Source organism: Cupressus sempervirens, chromosome 5 (genome assembly GCF_028749045.1).
Source record: "Cupressus sempervirens isolate cs-2001-9-10 chromosome 5, ASM2874904v1, whole genome shotgun sequence".
Classification (NCBI taxonomy): domain Eukaryota; kingdom Viridiplantae; phylum Streptophyta; class Pinopsida; order Cupressales; family Cupressaceae; genus Cupressus; species Cupressus sempervirens.
Window position 1 is genome coordinate 539,673,521 of NC_143122.1, and position 20,679 is coordinate 539,694,199.

Here is a 20,679-nt window from a genome sequence, read left to right on the forward strand (position 1 = left end):
TTTAAATTATTCTTCTATCAAATTCCCAAAATGTTTTCATATAGAAAAAATATTCCAAAGGAGAAGAAAACCACTTGTTTAACCAATTTTATTCTATAATTAGGAGATACAAAACAGATTGATAAAAATATAGAAAGGGTAATAAATAGATTCAAGAATGTAGAATCAGGGTCCACGGTGGACAAAGTGTCTAGTAGTGGTCTAATCCAAGCTAGAGGATTTTTTGAGGTGGTACCATGTAGAGAGCTAGTACTCTAGCAAAGAAATAGCTTTGATTAGTGGAGAGATGCATTTGAACCTTTACTGGTGAACCATTGGTTAGGATAAATTGAGAAATAGTGATGGAAAGCATGCGAATTCTCCCTATGGAAACCTATGAAGAATGGACCATTAGTTTATCTTATAGTTAGTTTCCAATGAAAAAGAATAATTATATTTGTGTCATTTCTAAAAATTGGTTGTTGAAACTAGAGAAAGGAGGTTCCCACTTATCAAGACCTCTGATGAAGAGAACACTTAAATAAGGATGTAAGAGACATTGTCATTTCCCTAAGCAAAATGAAGGGTAATCATTATGTCTTTTTGGGGGAATATTTGATGTACTTTTTACTCCAATTAATACTTGGATAAAATTAGTATATAGATTGGGCTAAAGTGATCACTGATAGGCTTCATGAAGAACTTTCCCAAGAAGTAGGAATAGAGAGATTTTATATGATGTTCTATCTATTTTATATACTCGCATGTTGTAGAGAATGGGAAGGCTTTCCACATAATACATGGAGTAAAGATATGAAAATGTATGTATATCACTCTATATTATAACAAAGTACAAACCTAGAGCAATTTAGAATGGTTCAAGATGTATTTTTGGTATGTTTAGTGTTTGAACTACAAGGGAAAGAGAATTAAAGGTTATCTAAAGAAGTGGTATAGTTGATTATGGTTTATGTTAGTTATTTCATTCAATTCCTAAGACTCACATAATTAAGGGTAGGAGGACTAGAAGCACATAACTTAAAATTGCCCAGATATTATTTAGAAAGTATGTTTTAATAAAGGTTTGCAAGTAGGTCGCTCAAGTAGATAAAAATATCAAGTCTAAAAAGTCTTATGGTTTTGTATTCCCTATGAAAATCATTCATTATTTTTGTAAGTTAGTCCAATATGACCTAAACCTTGGCTTTGAGTTCTAACTCATGATCTTGAAACCTTAATAATCTAGGATCAAGTTTGACAACAAAGGTTTTGTAAAGACTCATTTTGAGGTAAACTCAAGATTTATTTATGAACCTTGACTAGAAGATTTATGGCCAGATTTTTTGGGTCAATTTGAGGTAAGAAGATGACTCTAGACAAGATTTACACTAACTTAGATCATCACACTCAAGCTACAGATGAACATTCAATGAGTTGAGGGAAAAAAATGAAGAGGTACTAGATCCTAAATACCTAGATTAGATTGAAGGTCTTCCTCTACTTGAAATAGACTAAAGTAAGAAAGAAAAAGATAATATACAGCTCATAAGATTCAATTTCATAAGAAGAACCAAAAAATGGCTAAGGGAAAGGAAGAAAAGAGACTAAATGAAGCTAAAATAATGCCTTGAGGAGAGCTGACAACCTCAATTTTAGAACATCCTTTCATTTTTATTGAAGTTTCAAATGTCCCTCTAGAGGTGAACATGAATTTCAAGTTGAACCCCTACATAGCAAGAAGATCCTACTCAAGTTTATCTGACAACCTAGGTTACTCATTCTAGGAATGAAAAGAAGAATAAATGGATAAAGGACACATCGATCATGCTATGAAAAAAACTAATATGGAAGGTTCAACTAGAGTAGTAGAAGGAGACAAGAAAACAAGGGTGTACTCTAATGCTCCTAATTTATTGGCAATAGGAAATCCTATTGATTTCTAAAAACCTTAGAGAAAAGGTCATTCTAGTATGCCCAAATTCGTTGATCTTTCAATCAATAAAAAATGCAATATTTTCCTGACCATATTACAATACTTGTCAAAGACATGGTAAGAATTTTGGAAAAATTCCCAAAAGAAAAAAGACTAAAGTAGAATCTATGATGGAGATCAATGAAGACATTGGGTGCTAGGTAGAAGACATATTTAAGCCTATTGTAGATAAATGTCATGATGGAGCATCTTTACAAGATTTCAAAGTTGAAAGAGTATATCTAGGCCTAATCACAAGGGTAGCTCATATGAAGGTCTTAGGCTCTACAATAGAAGAAGATCCTATAAGACTTGGAAGGTTTGGAAAGACAAAAGGTTGTTGAAGTGGTTCTTGAAGATGATGGAATAATATATGCATACCATACAACATCCCTGGATTCCTTATCCCTATGAGTATTGATAGAAAGCACCCTATGAACTAGAAACTTTTGTATCAAATCTAGAGGGACAAGGTCATGTCCAAAATATTAAACAACTAGATAGACAATGTCACCCATGAGGGAGTAATTTATATTGTTAATCTTGTTGAAAATCATTAGTGTGTCAATGAAATTACAAATGAGCTAGAAGCATAGCTTAATATTTGGGAGAAAGAAAATTTTAAATGGTATAGTAAAATCTCATGCATGGAGGATATTCAAGCTTATAGAGTTATGAAGTTCTCGATATAGAGAGCAATATTGGTAGTTAATGAAAACTTGTTGTATGTCACCAGATCCAATGTCGAGTAAAGAAATGCTATTATAGAATAGGAGATTAATGAATCAGATAAACTACTCAATGAACTAGACTTTATCATAGATATCATGAGAAATGACATTAGGTGCATTAAATTAAGGTTTATGGAGGATAAAGAAAGGCATGACTGGAAAGTGGAGAACATAATTGAGTCTTTCAAAGAAATGACAAAATATAATGAAAGAGATAATGTTGATCTCATTTTGGTTTTGACAAGGCAATGACAAAACACTTAGTCATTATCTAGCATAGAATAGTGCAAGTTGATTGCATAATATATGCCAAACATAAGCCTCCAAACAATACAAACCAAGTAATGTGATAGTTAGTGTCGAGTAGTCAGCATGTGTCGAGTCACTCTAGTACCAAGAAAACAAAAGATGTTGAGTGATTCAAGTGTCAAGCTATTTAGAAGTTGAGTATCAACATAAAGAGCACAGTGAAGGTCAAACATCAAAGTCTATTGATGTTGAGTTACTAGTCTTTGACATATATGTTTGTTATGGAACAAACTTCTATGTAAACCATTTTTTATAGACATAAACATGACTTTTTGATATTAAGAGATAAGGATCCAATCATATTATGAATCCCTATGCAATACATGAAGCCAATCAAATTAAGGGAAACATTAGGAAGAAATAAGGATCAGCCATAGTCATTGATTATGAAATATCCCATTTCCATAATGCCTATTTAAAAGAGGTAAACCCTAAGGAAAGAAGAGGATCGGGAGGAGAGGAATGCTAAGAGCGTAGAGGGCATTCATGGTGGAAACTATGTTTAAGTTATGGTACTACAATATAAAATCAGTTTGAGAAGATCAAATTTAAGCAATGAAAGGATAGAGAAGATAGATTTGATTAGGAGCATCAAGTGATAACTAGAAAAGAGGAGATCTGGCATTAGTAGCAAAGTGCTAGCTGAAGGATCAGGTGTTGAATCATTTTGACACATGATATAGAGTAAAATCTCTTAACAGAGTAGTCCTAAAAAAAAAAATTAAATCTCCTAATAGAGTGCTTACTTAATTGTGAGTTTGCAATCCTTTAGTCAAGGTAAGAACTAATAGTCTTGTAAGCCTTTAACATGCAAACCTTTCGCAAGGTAGATCATATCTTATGAAAAAAACTTTGTAGCCATAATTGGCCACACTTTACAACTATAGTAGTGAAGATAATTGGGTGTCATCCCCACCCAATTTTACCTTCTCTTTGGAGGATTTCTAGGTAACCAAAATATAATGTGTTATATGTTGATTCACATTATACTTTGAATGTGATGCATGGTTAATTATTTTAGTTTACATGTTAAGTTATGAGATGGACGTATGGTGAATTTTTTTTATGGTAAAAATTTTAAGTTTTGATTCACCCCCCACCTTAGAACTTAATTTCCCATTTAAATTACCAATAATTGGTATTAGAGCTTTGTTCTCTAGAAAGAAAAGTTTGATAACTTTGGTGGTAAGATCTTGAAGATGGAAGTCTACAAATTGGGAAAGACTATTGTGAACACAAAGATTGAAATACTACTTACCTAACATCAACTCAAGGAGGAAGAGATGAACTACAATATTCATTGAAGCGAAGAAAGGAATTGTCCATTCAAAAAAATGACACTCAATATCAAGAAGAAGACATTACTAGATTATTTGAGGATAGGAACTCATAAGAGTTTGATGCAACAATTGCAAATCTAATGGAAAAAAATGGATTCCTAAATGAACATGTTAGGAATTTGAAAATAGAACAAGAAACTCAATCGATATTATTGTGTGAGACAACTAAATTAAAAAAGAAAGATAAAGAAGATAGAGTCATGATTGAAGAAGACAAAAGACTACTGGCTAATAGAGTTGAGAAGAAGTCATTAGATGTGTAGAGATTGTCAGGTATTCAATTAGATCTAATGAATTAGTAGATGATTACAAATCAAGAATTGAATAGGAAAGACATTGAGATTACAACTTTGGAAACACATAATACCCTATTATAGAATGAATTAAAGATAAAAAGGGAAAAGCGTTGTTACCTATTTTTGCCTCCCACCAAAAATTTGAATTTTAATACTTGAGCCCACCCAACAGTCATTTTCCATATTTAAGTATTTAAATTCCCTAGAAATATTTTTTTAAAAAAAATGATTAAAACATTATGGTATTCCACTAGCTCGCAACTTTCTGCACTGTCAGATCTTTCATGATCTACGGTGGGCACTTTCCTACATTCTCAAAATGCACTACCTTTACATAATGTGAGGAAGCCCCTTTGTGACACATGGTTGGTGGGTCCATCTTCTTTTGTGGGCCATAGAGGGGAGAGCTACTGAGTGAGTTGGCAATTTGATTGGTGCTCGGTTTCCCACATTTTGTGTTTTGTCAGACTTCCTGACAATGCGAGCAAGCGCTAGATTGCCACATGCCATCGTAGGCCCAAAGGAATAAAGCTATTGTGACATCACATGTTCTCAATTATACCTTCCACTATCTAATGCAAACAAATTAAGGGCTAGCGCTTGCCCGCAATATGAAGATGCAGGGATGTTAAGGAATGAAGGAAAGTGCCTTGCTATCGTGTGTCCTTGTGTGGTCAAGTTTGTTCCATATGCCACAAGGTGATGCTAGATGGGGCTAGGTCACTGAGGTGGCTATCGAAGTGTTCATGGGCCCACAAATTTTAGTGGGCAGGCATAGTATAATGAATGTCTTTCATGGTCGTTGATCTTTTGGATATCAATGATCGACACTTTATCACATTCTGAAGATGTAAGGTAATTAAGCAATGCAGGGAAGTGCCTAAAGGACATGTGTCCCAACAGGCTTGGCTAAGGAAATTAGCAGAAAGGCATTAATAGTTAAGGCTGGCAGTTATGTGACTGCCACGGTTAGGGTCTTGAGGAGGTGGCACAGTCAGTTGGTCTGGTGGTCAAACTCGAGAAGACTTTATGGGGTGGCAGAAAAATAAAAGACTATTGGCCCATGTGGCCTATTTTGCTTGAAGGACTCATTTAACTTGCTGACTTTGCTGATTGATGAGCCAAAAATGAAGGAAATCAAGTTTTCTTGCACAATCTAATCTTCATGATCGATTCCAACCACTCCTGAGTGAATGTTGTGCTTGGTAAATGAAGGAGAACACTCCACCACGTCTGCTCCTACCCATCTACTTGGTTAGAATGGTTTAATAGCACTGTTTTCTATCTTCTCGAGGTCCTGCTTTGACAAAATATCAAATTCCATTATATTTAGGTCTACACCAAGGTTGGATTTTCCCTAGATCTACATGATTATTCTCTATAAGACTTGATGATGGTGGTTGTGGAGTAACTTCAGTTAGAAAATATCCCAGTTATGCCTGAGCTATAAAGGTAATTTTTGTAGATTTTGTTGTGGTCAACTCTTCTCTATTTTGTTTGATATTGCTCTGCAATTTCACTATAAATCCCCTTTGCCTCTAAATTGTATGACATTCTTATCTCCTTCAGCCATTGATGTGAAGTGCAAGAACTATTTTCCTCTCATTGGTGTATTGTAGATATCTACAATCTTGCATGACTACATCTCTTTTGGCCTATGAATGGTGTATAAGTGAATCCTCTCTTTCCTTATGTCATTCATTTGGGTTTTTTGATCTGCATGTGATTGTTAGATTAAAGAAAGTCTAGATGTGTATATCTCTTGGTGTCATGATGGTTCAATAGTGCATGTATGGGCAGAGATTGGTTTGAACACTTTATTTTTGGTGCATCACCCCCCTTAGGTTAAGATAGGTAGATTTGCTTCTATGCATTATTTCTCCCTTTTCCTCTCCAAGAGTAGTTAGGTGCACCCTGATAGTAAAGGAAGTCGGCCTTCTCCAGAGACTTAACCTCACAATTCAAGTCCCATAGCTTGGAGGTTGTTTCCATGTTTCACAAGGTTGTCCTTAGGTAAAAAACTTTGAACAAGGGTGCAAACCTTTGTGACAATAGTTTTTGGCATGCTCAGTGGGACTATATTCAAAAAGTTTCAAGTCTACTGGTGTCAAAAGGAAGATTTCAAGATTAATACTGAGGAGATAGTACTGGCTTCGGTGTTCAAGCCTTCAAGGGATTCATTCTTCAAATACTTGGCACTCTGAGCTTCAAATATAGCTGGTTCCAAACCAAAGTTGCAATAATTCATGCCCAAAGCTAAAACAAGGGCATCTTCTAGAGGTAAATTTCATTACCAAGAGCTTTTATTTTCAAATCCTAGAAGAAGGAAGGCTAGAGTATCTTTATCACCAGTTAGGAGTGCAATAGTAACAAATACACCTGCAAGATCCATCTCTACTCCTCCTATTGTTACATCTCGGCCTAGATTGCCATCAACACATATCAATAGATCACTTGTCTATATGGAATAGCCTAGGGCTCATGCTTTTTCCACCTTTAATGGTGGAAATCTTCTTTTATTGGCCCAAAGACATGACATACAAATCGCTGCACTCAAAAGTATACCAGAGTTTACTAGTAAAACTTCTATCTCTCCCTTAGAACACATTCAAGAAGTTGCAAATGTCTATAATATCCATGGTATTAAAGAGGATAATGTTGTAGTTAGACTTCTAGCCTCATCCTTGAAAGGAAAATCACTACCATGGTATAGAGGTTTGGCTCATGGTTCCATAGCAGATTGGGATGGATTAGGAGCAGGACCGTGCAAACAATTTGAGGACAAAAGTGACCATTTGTTATTTTTAGAATAGTTGACTACTATAAAAAGAGCCCTCCATGAATGTTTGACTGATTTCAACTATAGATTTCAAAAGACATGGGATAGAATACCTACTTCAGTAAAGCCTACCCCTGGTAATGCCTTCTTGCATTACCTTAAATCTTTTAACAGTGACATTGCCACTACAATCCAAACTATGGGAAGAGATACCTTGCTTAATGCTTATGACATAGTAATAAAGTCATAAAAAATCCTAATATAAGGAGGTAAGCTAGTTCCAAGGCCTCTTATGCCTTTCTTTCCTAATGTTCCAAATCACCAACCAGCAATGGCTCCTCTTCCCACAACTTCCACATCACAATCCCTTTCTCTAGTCACTCAAGATTTCACATCTTCAAATGGAATAGATGAAATCAAGGAGATGATGCAATCTATGATGTTGAACATAGAGAACATAGATAAAAGATTGCAGGGCCAAGAGAAGAAGATGGAGGACAACTTCTCTATGATGTAGAAAGTGAGCAACAAGGTGGTGACTTTAGAGAGACAACAAGCTCAAGGTAGTAAGGCTCATCAATATCAATATCAAACTCTGGACAGTGGTAGGCCTCCAAATCATAATCATGGGAATGTTTCTTTTGATCAGAATAGGTAGAATAGCCATGCTTCAACCTCAAATCAAAACCAAAGTATGGCTATAGTCCCTCAAAACAACATGGCCCAAGATCAGGATTTTTTTCCCACCTGTAACTACTCCTATGCCTGTTGCATGTGTCAGAAGGTTGAATCTTATTTGTTTGTGACCATCCAAGAGCCTGCAATAGGACAATCATACAATGAAGACCAATTTAAAGATGCCTCATATATGCAAGGACAAGGTGATTGCTCCTTTATGAATCACCAGGAGGAGGAGCATTGTAATGTAAACAAGGATTACATTGCTCACAACACTAGGAGTAAAAGAAGAGCTATTGAAGATGCTACCCCTCCTCCTCCCAATCAAGCCTCAACTTCAAATGAAATAGCTAATGAACAAGTAGTAAATGATCAATCAAATACTTTTCAGCAGCAAAGGGAAAATAATGGTAGAAAGGATGTAAGTGATCCTCAGGTTGTTCCATCTCAACCTCCTACAAATCTAGCTCCCAAGGCTTCTACCAAAGTACCTACTATGTCATTCAGTGTGGTAGAACAAATGAAGAAGACAAATGTGAATATTTCCATGTGAGATGTTGTTGCTACTATACCCATACAAAAGAGGTTGCTGCAACAAGAATTGGAAAGTATTGAACCAAAGGATCAACCACCCAGCATGGAAAGTGCCACAAGCCTAGTACAACCATCAAGTGAGGAAGAAAAAAGTAAAAAGTTTAGACCCCCTCCATTTTATGTTTCTCTAATTATAGGGGATAAACTAGTCCACAATTGCATGATTGATTCAGGGGCTAGCAGTTCAGTGATGCCTAGGAGTGTTGTTGATGCCTTGGAAATGAAATATGAGCCCATTGTTAAGGATGTATTATAGTTGGATGGTAGTACTATCAAGACTGTAGGGATCCTTAGGAATGTGGAAATGGCCCTACATGCATGCCCTAGTTGTACTGTAACTCAAGATATATATGTTGCTAAAGTCAAGCCACATTTTGCCATCTATCTGTCTAGAGACTTCACTACCCAAATAGGTTGTTACATATCTTCTGATTGGTCATATATGTCTTTTAGAACAAGATATGAGACCAAAGCTTCAATCAGAGGAGAGCCTCAAGCCCTCCATCATATTGAAACCTACAGCCCTAATCTCATCAACATGAATTGCACTATCCTAGAAATGGATGAGAATGACATAATGAATGAGGCTACCACTTCCCTAGTAGAGATACCTAATTTTCTCTTAGATGAATGGGCTAATGCATATCAATTTGATCTTGTGTCAAAAACCCTTGAGACAGGTCTCAGTACATATTGTATATTTGAGAAGGATACTCTAGTTCCCAATCTTGTGGAGACTAAAGAAGATGTGAGTGTGATATGGAGTATGTACTTTGATGGCTCAAGGAATAAGAATGGATCAAGGGCTAGTGTGATGTTGATTTCTCCTACACAAGTAAGGTACTACTTCTCCTTTAGGCTCCAATTTAGTTGCACTAATAATGTGGTCGAGTATGAATCCTTGGTTCAGGGTCTCCTACTTGCTCAAAAAAGAGGAATTCGAGCTTTAAGTGTATATGGAGATAGTCAGTTGGTGGTTAATCAAGTGAGAAATCATAATATTACCAAGAATGGTTTGCTCAAGTCTTATAAACATAGGGTATGGGATCTGCTTGAAGGTTTCAATGCATTTAATATTCAAAGCATCCCTAGAAAAGAAAATAGATATGTTGATAGGCTTGTAACAATAGGTGCATCTCATGATGTTCCAGGAAATTTTGAGAAGAAGAAGAAGCAACAAATCAAACTGGTAGTAAGGCCTGCTATCCTTGACAAGAACATCCATTGGCAAGTGTTTGAATCTAATGAAAAATTTGTAAGCTTCTTGCAGAATGAAGCAAAATTTCTAGATAGAAACCAGTCAAGACTGCAGGATCAGTATGGTGATCAAATCATTAATCTTAGTTCCAAAAAATTGCCTAAGGGTCTCATTACCTTAGAGAGTTACACCCCAGTCATGGTTGCTAATGGAAAATCCTTAAACATGGGGAAGGTATGTTCTGAGATTGAGCAAGAAAGTTTTATTCATCTATGTCAAGAATTTAATGATTTATTTTCCTAAGCATATGATGATTTGAAAGGTTTTGACCCAAGGTTGTTTCAGAATACCATAGATTTAATTGATAATGTCAAACTAGTAAGACAAAAATAGAGGCCATTGAATCCCAAAATTGAACCCTTAATGAGAAAGGAGCTATCCAAATTGATTGAGGCCAATATAATTTTCCCCATCAAGCACTCATCATGGGTAGCAAACCTTGTCCCTATTAGGAAGAAGAATGGAGAAATTAGATTTTGTGTGGACTTTAGGGACCTTAACCAAGCTTCCCTTAAAGATCACCATCCTCTCCCTTCCATGGAGCAAATTTTGTCCAATGTCAGTGGTTCAAAGAGGTTTTCATTTCTTGATGGATTTTTCGGCTATAATCAAAAATTTTGATAGGTACAAGGCTACATTTACCACCAAATGGAGTACCTATTCTTATTTTAAGATGCCATTTGGGCTAACCAATGTAGGTGCTACATTTCAGAAGGAAATGGAGATGGCCTTCAAAAATGTGATTGTAAAGTTTGTATTAGTTTACCTGGATGATATCACAATATATTCAAAGAATGTAGAAGATCATTTTGATCATTTAAGACAGGTGTTCTTAAGGTGTAGAGAGTTTGGGGTATCCCTTAACCCAAGAAAGAGTGTCTTTGCTACCAATCAAGGAAAAGTATTAGGACACATTGTATCTGAGGATGGTTTAACCATTGATCCAGAAAGAACAAAAGAAATAATTGCTCTCCCTCTTCCTAAACATAAGGAAGGGTTGCAAAGTTTCCTTGGTGGCATAAATTTTGTGAGAATATTTATCCCTAATCTTTCTACCATAGTAAAACCCCTTACGGCTATGCTCAAGAAAAGTATGGTCTTTGCATGGACCAAGGAAGGGAAGGAAAGTTTTGAATAGATCAAGGTAGCCATAGCCTCAGCCCCTACTCTCATTAATCCAAATTTTGAAAAGGATTTCATCCTTTATACCCTTGGTGGTGAGTAAAGCATTTCTGCTATCTTGACTCAAACAAATGATAAAGATGAAGAGCAGCCCATAGCCTTCTTTAGTGAAGGGCTTAAAGAGTATGAAGACAAATACAACTATGTAGAGAAGCAAGCCCTTGTAATCATCAAATCTTTAAAGAAATTTAGACATCTCCTATCTCATAATAAGATTCATTTGTTAGTACCCCATGTGAGTGTGAAGGATTTCCTTTTAATCAAAGATATTAGTGAGAAAAGGGCTGGTTGGATTACTAAAGTAATGGAATATGATGTTGACATCTAGATCACCAAGCTGGTAAGAGGGAGGGGGTTGTGTAAACAAATGATATCATTTCAAGAACTGGATGAGGAAGTCACTATGATACTAATAGAACAACAAGAAACAAGAAATGATGACCCAAGGAATTGGATGGATGATATGAACAATTTCTTATTAGGCAATGGATATCCTCAAGGATTAGATATAACTAAAAGGAGATAGTATAGATTATAGTCAATTCCTTATGTCATAGTTGATGGTATCCTTTTCAGGAAAGATTTTAATGGGGCCCTATTAAGATGCATTGACATAGACCAAGCTAAAAGAATGATCAAAGAGCTTTATGATGATCCTGATGGTGGTCACTTCTCAGCAAGGACAACAAAAATGAAGATCATGAGGGCTGGTTACTACTGGCCATCCCTATTCTATGATTGTCATAGGTATGTGAGGAAGTGTGAAAAATGTGTCTTCTTTTCTGGTAACAAAAAGCTTACAGCTCTTCCTCTTCATCCCATTCAGGTGGACCAGCCTTTTGCTCAATGGGGATTGGATTTCATAGGCCATATCAATCCTTCTTCTAGTTCTAGTCACAAATGAATTTTAGCTACTACAAATTACTTCACCAGATGGACAGAGGTAGTTGCATTGAAGGATGATGCAGAATCTTTAGTTGTTGAGTTCCTTGATAGAATTGTGACCAAGTTTGGTACCCCTTCAACCATTATTTTAGATAATTCAAAATCTTTTGTAGGAGCTTAGATTTGTGCATGGGTAGTTGACCATAATATCTACTTGAGCACATCCTCAAACTACTATCCTCAAGGCAATGGTTTGGCTGAGTCAACCAACAAAAACCTGATTAGGATTATGAAAAGAACTATAGAGGATAACCAAAGGTGTTGGCATCAAAAGTTGAGGACTGCACTATGGGCTGACAGAATAACACCTAAGAGGTCAATAGGAAATTCACCATTTATGTTAGTATATGGTAGAGAAGCAAGGCTCCCAATTTCATTAGAATTCCCATCCCTAGAACTAGCTCATCAACTAGAGCTAATTGAAGATGATGTCATGATAGTAAGAATGGAAAAGCTGATGGAGCTAGAAGAGAAAAGAAGTCAGGCATGCAAACCCTAGAAACACATCAGCAACAAGTAAAGGAGAGCTTTAAAAAGAAGGGTAGGGTTAGAATCTTCAGAGAAAGTGATTTGGTTTTGAAATGGAATGCAAACAGGGAAAAGCCAAGGAGAGACTCAAAATTTGATGCACCATGGAGTGGTCCCTATGTGATTGTTAGTTGCAAGTAGGCTAATGCTTTCCAATTAGGCAAGCTCGGTGGTGAAATTTTGCCTATCCTAGTCAATGGGATCTATCTCAAACCATGTTTTTGATAGGGGTTGAGGTTCCATGTACATAGGTAGCTTAGTTTTCTTCCTATTTGTTTCTAGCTTTCCAAGAAGTGCATGAGCACATGTGTTTTGTTGAGTTTGTAGAGGAGTTGAGACAGAGCTTTCAGTGTTTTACTACTGCAGAGGTAGGGTTAGGGTTTCACAATGCACTAATCCATAGTTTTTATGAATTTATGGCCCAATGGATGCATAAGGTCACTGGTCGTATGCATAGTTGGCTTGCATCCCCTCTAAGTCGCCAAAATGTTACCTATTTTTGCCTCCCACCAAAAATTTGAATTTTAATACTTGATCCCACCCAACGGTCATTTTCCATATTTAAGTATTTAAATGCCCTAGAAATAAATAAATAAATAAAACATTTAAAACTTTATGGTATTCCACTAGACTGCAACTTTCCACACCGTCAGATCTTTTGTGATCTATGGTGGGTGCTTTCTAGCATTCTCAAAATGCACTACCTTTACATAATGTGGGGAAGCCCCTTTGTGATGCATGGTAGGTGGGTCCATCTTCTTTTGTGGGCCATAGAGGGGATAGCTACTGAGTGAGCTAGCAATTTGATTGGCACCCACTTTCTTGCATTCTGTGTTTTGTCAGACTTCCTAACAATGTAGGCAAGTGCTAGATCGCCACGTGCCCTCACGGGCCCTAAGGAATAAAGCTATAGTGACATCACATGTTCTCAGTTGTACCTTCCATTGTCTGATGCAAATAGATCAAGGGCTGGCACTTGCCCACAATATGAAGATGCAGGGATGTTAAGGAATTGAGGCAAGTGCCTTGCTGTCGCTTGTCCTTGTGGGGTAAGGTTTGTTCCATATGTCACAGGGTAATGCCAGATGGGGCCAAGTCACTGAGGTGGCTGTCAAAGTGTTCATGGGCCCAAAAATTTTAGTGGGCATGTGTAGTATAATGAATGTCTTTCACTATCGTTGATCTTTCGAAGATCAACGATCAGTGCTTTCTCGCATTTTGAAGATGCAAGGTACAGTTGTCACTATTGCCAAGAATATGGTCATATCCCTAAAAATTTTATAAGGAAACACTTTATAGGTAATTATAATAGATGGTTGAATGGATGAAAAAAACTTGGAGAAAGAAGGAAGATTGTAGCATATCATGTCCAGATGATATCACTTTATCCAATGGATTAGGTGATCACATCACCCCCAACTAGGCAATCAAAGGTATGTGTAGAACTAACATCTGAAATGATATATTTTGCATCAGTTTTGTAAACATGTTTTTTGCATTCAAGTTTTTAACTTTGAAGATTATCCTTGTGGGAAAAGATTCTAAAATTGTTTAATTTTTCTAGTGGTTTTTGTTACTAATGATGAATTTGTAAATTTTGATCAATGCAGAAGAAGTGTTTTATAATCTTGTTGAACTTGAACTTGGCCTCAAAGTTTATAGTTTAAAGTTCAAAATGCAGATCCATATGTTCAAGAGTTTAGCTTTAGTTGTAGAAGTTCAAGGTTCAAAGTTCAAATTTAAAAATGATAGTCTTGGTGTGGGCCAATATCTCCAAATTCAACTATTGGATTTCTCTCCATTTTGGATATGTTGTTGAGAGACAAATTTTTTGACTTCTCACCGGAGTGATTGGAATTTTTTATCAAATGTAATAGTTTTTAATATTTTAGTACAAGCCTATCAAAATAAATGGATAGCCTAAAGTTCATATTGAACTTGAACCTTGAACCTCTAAGTTCAAGTTCAAAGTTCAAGTTCATTTTTTGAAATGTGGTGGTTCAGAGTTAGAAGCAACCTACTGCTTCAATTTCTAAGGAGAAACTAGTTCAAATGGTTCAACCCATTCAAGTGTTTAAATAGTTAAAAATCACCAAGGTGTTGGAAAATTTTCATATTTAACTTTAACCTTGAACAACCAAGTTCAAGTTCAAAGTTCAAGTTTGTAGGTTCAAATTGTCTAGATTTTAATAGAAGCAACCTGTAACTATAGATTTTCTATAAATGAAGAAATGGGTCTCAGTGCGGGCATCATAACTTTTAATTTAATTGTTGGATTGAGATAAATTATTGATATGTGTGAAAAAAACTAATTTTTCAAATTCTCTCCATATGGTGTTGTGAGATTCAATTTTTATCAAAAATTATGGGCATTAAAGTGGAGTAATATCAAATTTATCCTATGAGAGTCACAAAATAATATCAACAAAATGGGTCATTTTTCAAAGGGTAAATATTTCAACTTAATCATCGGATTGAGCTGATTTTCGGATATGATTGAGAAAAAATAGTTCTCTAAATCCTCTCTAAAGTTTGTTTTTAGATTCTTGATGGATCAAAAGTTACATATGTTTTTTTCTACAACATTGTCAATGATAGTTACAAAATGATGACACAAATATTATTCTTGGTGTGGAGGGCATATCTCCCAATAAAATTGTTTGATCAATTTGAGTTTTGGATATGTTTGAAGAAACATAATTCTCTAAATCATCCCCAAACAATTTGGTAGGAATCCATACAGATTAAAAGTTATATATGACTAAGTGAGACACTATCAAAACTATCAATAACAGTCATGAAATGATGACAAGACATCATCTCCAACAAGTGTTACCTATCCAAGAGCCCATGTGCACTTTTTAAAAGCAAGAATGTGAGTCTTTGGTTATTTATAACTCTAATTTTTATAAAACATGAAGCCCAAGAGGTGGTAAAAGATATATATTGTGGTTAATACAAGAATGCTGAAAGAGTTATTTCAAGAAGCAATTACTAGAACCGGCACACAACAAAGAAATGTTATTTATTGTGAAACTTTTTTCAGAAAAAAATGGAGCGGGGGAAGGTTCTTCTTGGCTATGAATTCATAGGGTTACCAAGAGAGGAATGATTTTTCTTATTGTAGCATAGAGAGAGGAGTTTTGTTTTGTTATTCTATTTTTTTTAATAGTTGCAGGGGCAAGTTAATCATATCATTACCTTATATGTGTTCTTAATATAAAAAAAATTATGTTTATTAGATTGTGTGATCTAGAAATTTGATTATGGGATTACTACTCATCATATATTCATTGCTTTCATATTTTGAATTCAGTCCTTTAATTATTCATAGTTGCAAAATAATATAATGTTTTCTCCATTTCTTTGTAAGTTGAGAAAGTTGAATGATCGATCATATGGTTGTTTCTCATTCTTTCTATTCTCATTCTATTCATAAAATTTGTAATCGCATTGGTTCCATGTTGATGGATGAATTTTAGAAAACCTTCATGTCTTTAGGTGAAAGACATAACTAGTCATTTAATTCATTGTAAATCTTTATAAGAGGGAGTTATACCTCTCAATTTAGAGGATAGTTATTAATCAATTATAACTCATCCAATTGTTAGTATCTTTTTGTTCTTTTTGGGAATTTTGAGTCATATATTGTATTTCTTTTTGAAGGAAAAATCTATTTACTAACAAGTTCGAAGTATTCAAGTAGTGTAGAAAAGGATCTATCAGCATGTATTAAGATGCAATGAAGTGATTAGAAAAAATAGACAATCTATCATTTTTTTTGTTTGTTTCTTGTTTCTAATTATTGGATATATTTCATAAAGTGTCAAGTAATGAAGGTATGATAGTGATAGCAGAGATCGCTATGTTATTTGAGCATACTTGAAAACCCTATAGAAACTGAGTGAACAACTGTATATGCACTAAGCATTAATTGCAAGGTTTTAAAGTGTATATGCTCAATTTTTTTAGTCATTTTCATTTATGAGACATTTGAAGAGCACAAAGGAAATTTGCAAAAAGGATTCCATTGTTTGTAACCAAGATTCTACTAAAACTTGACAATATTCAGTGGATTTAAAAGTATTTAACTTTTGCTGAGTTACATTGTTTCATGTTTTGCAAACCCTAGTGAATTCAAATGGAGGCAAGTTCTTCAAAACCAACATGGAAGGAAGAAAAATAAATTTTTAATGTTCAACTGATAAGTAACAATGTCAAACAACCCCCATTATGTGCCATCCCTAGGATCGCGTACAAGGGATATCCATCTGGTATACTATCAATGATACCACTAAAGGTTTTAATGATCTAGGATGTACAATGTTGTTATACCTACAAGGTAGGTGAGGTTTGTGATATGGAAATAAGGGACATTTATCATTATTTGTGTAAAAATGGAGTATTGAGGGAAGAAAACAAAATCATAGAGTGAAAAGGGTTAATGTGTGCCCTAGATTTTCCCCAAGTTTTCAAGACTAAGTGGATAAAGATAGTGTTGAGACAAATTCACAACAATCAGATATGGTTGGAAAGTGGACCTATTAGAATATCAAAGTGAATTATTCATAGAGTAATAGGGTATCCTACCATAAATAGGCCAAAGACATTGAGGAGTGATGCAAAAGAGGTTATTGAGAAGAATACTAAAATAATGTGGAAAAAACATAGAATATCAATTAAAACCATCACAAATCCTATTTTAGCATTTGCAGTGCATGTGATAGAACACAAGTTCTTCCAACTAGGTTGACTGAACAATGTATTTATATGGTAGTCGACCTAGGTTTTAAGATTGTGAATTGAGATCATGGGTACGACTTAGTTGAGCTATAACTTCAGCAACTATCAGAAAACTTGGAAGCTATCAGGAAAGAAAAGAGTGCCTCATCTAAGTTTGGTTCACTTATCATTTTCATATTATTTTTTGTGAAAAATACATTCCCTATAATTGGAAAAGTAGTATGGAAGATAGACAGATCTATTACTCAAAAAATAGGAGAGTTCATTGTGAAATTAGGTGATAATTTTGAATCATTAATGACTAGTTATTTTGAAGACTTTAAGAAGTCTATGAAATAGAGGTCAAGAATTCATGTGTCACTAGTGGAACAAAATTATAATGATGTTTTTTTTCTAGTTGATGTCGACTACACATATGTACAACAAACAATTCCAAGGGTAATATGGTTAAGACTTTACCATATGAGATTAATGTTGATGAAGCCTTAATAGCTATTATTGGATTATTGGCATAATAGATTGATAAGGATGTTGCATCCTTTGGGAATTATGAGGAACCAAAATTGAGGATCACCATAAACTTACAAATTACCATGGTCATAAGAAAAAATAACAAGATGGTGAAGAAGAAGAAGAAGAAGGCCAAGAACCTTTAGAACTAACACAAGGATTGGAAGAAGACAAATATGATGATGAAGAAGTTTTCAAGGATGAAACTGAAGAAACTAGAAAGAAGAGGAAAGAACAATAGAAGCCAGTGGAGAAACCAAAGAAAATGACAAATAAAGATTAAAATAAGCTAGTTTCACCTTTGACAAGGTGTAGCACAAGGTCTGCCACTACACAAACTAAAGAGACAAAGACCAAAGGAAAAAGAGAGAGTCTCGTAGTAGAGCCAAGCTAGCCTACTATGAAGACAAGAAGAAAATAAAAACCATAAGGTGACTCAGATGAGGAGAAGATAGAATTTGATGACTTGAGTCAATTCAAAGTGGTAAGCCACAACTCTATATCTAACATTGATAACTCATGTAAAAATGTAAAGACCAATGCCGATTTATCTGGCTTTTCACATATTAATTTTGATAAGTTACAAAGTGAAGATAAAAATGATCTTGAAGAGGCTATTTATGATGTGATGGCCACATTTAAGACCACATCATTAGATATTGCTAACTCTATTCCTAAAAACTTAAATGAGAGAGTTGAGAAAAAGTGGAAATTCAGTTTGGAGACTAAAAAGAAAATCAGAGAGGCTACTCTAGCTCAAGTTATGCTTGAACTTGATAAGAGAATGTTAAATAAGGTAGTGGAAAAACACAAAGGGATATTTTCTCCCAAGTATTAAGCATTTATTATTTTGAGGATTAAATTATAAGAGGTGGGAACCTAGAGCAAGTTGCTATGGAAATTTATCTATGGGTTATCCACCAAAGGTGTGGAAGAAGAGGGAAACCAAGAAAAGGAGGATACAATAGAAAAAAAGGATGAAACAGTTGAAGAAGATGCATAGGATGTCAATGTGTCGAGCATCATTCCCCAACATGTAGAGAAAGAGAGTTAATAGGACTCTATAACCATTGAAGACATACTTGACAACTCTACATAGAATGTTAATCCATTGAGTGAGGAAGACATAAAGAAACTACAATTGGAATCCACCAATACAACAATACCATGTACAAACCCTATATTGGTCAGAATTGATAAATCTCAAATAAGTGAGATTCCACCCAATGAGGAACAAAAAAAAGATACATCTACAATGCCACCCATGGTTGTAATATAAAGGAGAAGGAATCACAAGAGCTAATAAAAGATCAAGGTATAAACCTAGAGAAGAAAGATGAGCCTATAAATGCACCATTTGCAATGACTACAATAGTCATTGAGATGAAAGACAAAGAGGCAGAAACACTAGTTACATCACTACCCAGTCTACAGAGCTTAGGTTTACATGCACTTATAATCATTGACAAGGATGAAAATGAAGAAGCAAAGAGTAAGGAAGCTAGTCCTACATTCACCTTACTGAAACCCAATGAAGATCAAAGGAAAAATGATCAAACAAAAGAGCATAAGATAATTTTTGAGACAAAGGATTAGGCAGCTATATAGGCACTGGTCACTTGACCAGTCTCTACACCTATTCCCAACACTCAAGATCTTCAGAGGCTGAGTACACAAGAGACTCCATTGCAAATATCAAGGTTGGATACCAGCACATTGCCAAGTGTTGAAACTACATAATTTGAGGATGTGAGTTTAGATGAGGTGATTATTTTACCCAAGTTTGATTTAACAAAAATTAAACTTGAAGAAATTAGTGTTCATCAAAATGCCCTACAAAGGAAGAAAAGCCAAGAAATTATAAGGAAGGAGCACAAGAAAAGATAGGTTCTAGATGACATTAGAGATATTTTCTTAGATGCTTTCAATATTTCAGATTTATTTTCCAATACACCTATTATAGAGAAACTTATACATATAATTGATGAAATAAAGGGTGAGGACTTAGAGTCAAATTTTAAATTTTTGGAATGGTCTAAAAGGAAATTTCACACTAAGATTATGGACAAGATATCTAGTGTCATGGCAGTAAGACAAGTTGATTTATCAACTAAGATGGAGAGTGTGAAGAAATTTTTGGATAATATATACTCTCTATACACTAAATTATGCAATGTTGAATTATTTACTCAAGATACTCAATGAGAAATTGATCTATTACAAGGAGATATTATCTCTATGGGATCTCAATTGAAGACATCTCCTGGCACTAGTCTGACACATTTTCAGAGGTTACTGCATGCACAAAGTAGGCTTGTCAAGTTGCAAGAAAAAGATACAAATATAAGATCAACTTTGATTAGTATACAGTCCATGTTGACCCCTCACATGGAAGTTTTGCAAAAGGAACTAGCCTTTTTTGAGACATTGATTAAAAAATTTTCTCATCTTTCTACTTAAGAAGGTCTAGTAGATATGGTAGAAAATCTTGAGATATAGATTTTCTCTTTAGATGCAACCAATAATAATTGGGATTCCACATTGGGAATCATAATGGAATTACATAAGCTATTTTTGGACAAATACACTATAGGTGTACCACCCAAATGACATAAGTGTCAAAAAAGGGGGATATTGAAGATTTTGAAGATGTAGATTTTGAAAAAAAAAATGTTATGGTACATATCTACTCAAAAGGAGTTAAAGAAAAGACATGGAGTATTTACTACGGGGGAGTAACGTGTTAAGGTAATGACAACATTTTTGCTAATTTTGAAGATTTTGAAATTTTGTATTGAAGCTGAAAAGAGATGATACATTGTTTGACTTATGCAT